This window comes from Pavona decussata, unplaced genomic scaffold (assembly GCF_977016875.1).
Source record: "Pavona decussata unplaced genomic scaffold, jaPavDecu1.1 SCAFFOLD_52, whole genome shotgun sequence".
NCBI lineage: Eukaryota > Metazoa > Cnidaria > Anthozoa > Scleractinia > Agariciidae > Pavona > Pavona decussata.
The window spans coordinates 1,206,046-1,210,000 of NW_028145474.1; the positions used below are offsets into that span (position 1 = coordinate 1,206,046).

Genomic DNA, 3,955 nt, shown 5'->3' on the forward strand with positions numbered 1-3,955 from the left:
ATTAAAGAGCTCACCAAAAAGAGAATTAAGAAACAGCATAAATTGACAAAAGCAAAACATAGCTCCGTCTGCTCAGAAAGTCGGTCATTCTCGTCAGGGGCACAGTGAACAGACCCAGTAGAGAGTTCAAGAAACGCTAAACAACGAAAAGCACGAACGAAATATGTAAACAGAAATACGACTCATGGTTTTTGGCAAAACTTTCTTTCAATATCGTGAATTTAAGATCAAACATGTCTTCAATTCGTTCTGTTGGTTATTTGAAGTTGAAAAAGATTAAGGAAAAAGCTCTGGTAATTTGGACAAAACTGTCGTGTTGAGTTGCAGCCTTTATAAACAATAGGAACACAATGACGATGGTTATTTTGTTTTTTTTCATTTACTGCTTTTCTCGTGAGGGGACACTCGACTGCATCAAAAGTCCGTTTGTTTAATCATAAAATTAACCATGAGTCATAGGAGCACAAAGTCCTATCATGTGATAAACAACACCGAATTCGACGAACATAACATGTCATTCCAATCAGCTGTTTGCTCATAGTTTTCTTGATTCTTCGCAAGTGAGGGTGTTGATTTTTCCTGGTCTGTTTTAAATAACATTCAGCCTCCAAACAAGGACAGTTATTGCCATATCCTTGTCCAAGATGTCTGCAACAAGCGAGGTACATGAGTTATTATGATCAATCTTACTCTATTTTATTGAAGTTTTTTTCCTATTTCATGCAGGGTGGGATAAGAGAGAGCTTTGGGAAAGGATTAGAGCACTTGTCGAAGGATAAGATTCACATATTTTTAACACCTCGCTTCAGTTCAAATAATTGTCGTTGGGAATGTTTTATCGGCAATCTTTTCAGTTAAAGAGGTATTCCACACTAACTTGATAACTATTCAAAGATGGTCAAATAAATCGAAACTTGTCGAATTCTCTTCAATTGAGAATCGTGTGGGATGTTTTGAAAAATTCTTGGGCCATCCAATAGTTCTGATGATTTTGGTGCATATCTGTTCGGAAGCGAAGGAACTGGCTTATTTCGCCTCATAGATTCAGATGTAGTTTTAAAGAAAACCTTTTGTCTTCTTTCCTAAGATGTCGGCACAAAATTTCGTACACTGGAATACAAATTCCTTTCGTTTTCGAAGAGACAAATACCTCGATAAAAATATGAAGTAGCACTAGCTATAGCCTTTTCGTAAAACCCGACGACAGCTAGAAAATTCTGGAAATGTGACTGCATTGGCTTAATAAAATATGTCTTTAAAAGACCACCAAACGACCTGAGAACATAGGATATATGAATTAAGCCGTCTGCCATTGACTGGATTAAAAAAAAAACACCAATAAAAGCACGTAGGTACGTTTACAAAGCTCTTTTTGTATTTTCGATAAATTTAATTAACCCGTGATTGTCTGTGCGGTATGTAAATACGTTGTTGTTATGTTTCAACTCTGTAAATCGACATAGAAAGGCAGTAGGTGTCTTGAATAGAGCCACTTATCTTTTGAAATATTTCCTTGATATAGATAGCGAAAGTATAATAGTTAATTTGGTGAGATTTGACAGGAAATTCATAAAGTGCCTCATCAACTGATGACGGGCGCTTAAAATATGTCGGCAAGTCATGTACATCGAGTCTTACGGTGGGTCGGTTTATAATATTTGTTACTTTCAAAATTTGAAATAATGACATGGCATTGTAAAGAAAGTGAAATATTAAAAAATTCCGCCTTCGTGATTTGCCGTTGAGAACAACAACAAAAAACAATAAAACACGTAAACTTTGGATGGGTGGATTTTTTTCACCTATGTGATCGTGCCAGTAATCGTGACAGTGAACCATCGAACTAGTCAAAATACCCTGCATACTTTTTTTTTCTGGATGCCTTGCTTTAAGCAGGGTCCCAAAGGGGGGGTCCCTGGAGCCCTGGAGCCCTGAAATTTCTGCTGTGGAGCCCGGAGCCCTATCATTTTACTGACTGGAGCCCTGATCCCAAGAGACTAGGAGGTAGGAGAGCGAATCCCTGTGCCCCATGATAATTATCTTCAATCTTTTTTTAGTTCGCGCCATGCTATTTTGGAAAATTATAATCCGCCATTGAGTTTAAAATTAAATGACGTCACTCTAACTGACCAATAAGATGTCGACATTAAATAGCAACGCAAACAAAAATAGATTAAAAAAATTTTCATAGGAAGAGGGGCATGTATGGGGGATTCGCTCTCTTACCTCATAGTCTCTTGCTGCTACTAAGAGAGATATGCAAGGAACCTCCCTTGATCTCTCATAGAAAAGGAAAGTCGCTTTAAGACATGCTTGTTAAAGCAAAACTATAAAGGCTTTTATCAAGACAATGGGCACACAGCTGGAGTCGTGCAGGTCTTTCAACTCCATTTAAACAAGTTTAATATTTAATCCACGTTTAAATAATAGGAGATAATATAACTGGCTGCTTGGGCTTAAAACAATTGATCGGAATTGCTGACTTTTTTATCTGTGTATTTGATTTAGCGTTAAAAATAGAATTTTTACATATCAAGATTGTAGACCAGAGTGGAGCCCGGAGCCCTAAAGCAGATGATGTGGAGCCCTAGAGCCCTGCATTTTTAAGGCCGGAGCCCTGGAGCCCTAAACCCCTTTGGGACCCTGTTTAAGCGGACCAAAAATGACACTTTAAACGAGTGAAAAGGAAGGATTAAGCTTAGACTTCACCTATATTTTTGCTCCAGAAAACATATGCTAGGACAGATATAAACCTCTGAAATCGTCCCTAATTTCAATTCGAAATCTAACCCTCAAAAGTCCCTATCTTCAACTCAGTGAATTAGCACATTTAAAATACGACTTGCCATTTCAATTTACACTTAACGAGAGATAATAGAAAGATTCACCTGCAGCCGGGATAAAATAACGGGAGTAGTTCTCGTTGCTGTTTGCAAGCTCGCTAAAGATGAACGATTTCCCCGTTTTTCCGGGTCCCGAAGCGGGCGTTTAGCCGTAAATTCAACTTTTCTAATTTTTAGAAAAACTAAAGAGCAGCGGAACTGTTAATTGTGATTTTTGAAAATAGTTCACCAAAGATGACATTTAGGTGAAATAAAATGAAATCTGAATCTTCCCATCTGTCGTGGGATTTTTGATATTTACTGACGGTAACTCTAAAGTGTTTTTTATTTTAATGTTCTTTTTGAGTGCCCCTGACATTCCATATTTGTTTGCACAGATCGTGCTCCTGGACAAAACCTCACTTCAAGCTGTGAAGGAGCATTCCGAAACAACTGATTGCAAAGGTAATGTGAAAAGTGATCAGATACTAACGAAAAAAAGTACAGTTTATAACTCTTTATTATGTGTCAGCCTTTCCACTGTTTATGTAGGAAGTACACAAGTTTCCATTGCTTCGCTGTACCGTATCGATAACTTAGTATCGCACTTGCAGTATCGAATTCACAAACACGCGGAACGCCCGCAGGATCTTGGTGATTGTTGTGTAGTCATACAGAGAAGTGACTCCAGTGTCATTGCTTGTATTCAACTCATTTTTTATTTTGCAATCAAGAAAGTATATCAAGAGTACAGCACTAGTTAAAAGTAATACTACTTTGTACTTTGAACAGTATAATTATTATGAAACAGAAAAAGTACCGGACCGCGTAGCATTGTCACGTGAAACACACCTGATTACGTCTTCGCTGCACTTTATCCGGGATAGACTGCAAGCGGTCCCTTTCTGGATAGTCGAGAGGTCGTGCGAAATAGCCGAGCGCGAAATGGGTGATGGGGGGGGGGGGGGGGGGTTTGGGGAGCGGCGGGAAAAAGGGGAAAGTCTCTTCTCGTTTATTTCTCCCCGCTCCAGTCTCGCTGCGCTGTGAGTGCACCTTCTCGACTGACCAGAAAGGGACTGCTTGCAGTCTATATCCGGGACCAAAGGTGGTATCCATGCGGCAGTAATCATAGA

General features: G+C 39.0%; 1 long non-coding RNA gene across 1 annotated transcript in view; it reads left to right on the forward strand.

Annotated features, from left to right (window-relative positions):
- Positions 1-500: 500 nt before the first annotated feature.
- LOC146480819 (uncharacterized) overlaps positions 501-3,955 on the forward strand; it is a 4,589-nt gene continuing 1,134 nt past the window's right edge. The window contains exons 1-2 of the long non-coding RNA XR_014864593.1: positions 501-662; positions 3,221-3,287. This is a non-coding gene — a long non-coding RNA (uncharacterized LOC146480819). The remainder of the gene's footprint in view (positions 663-3,220; positions 3,288-3,955) is intronic.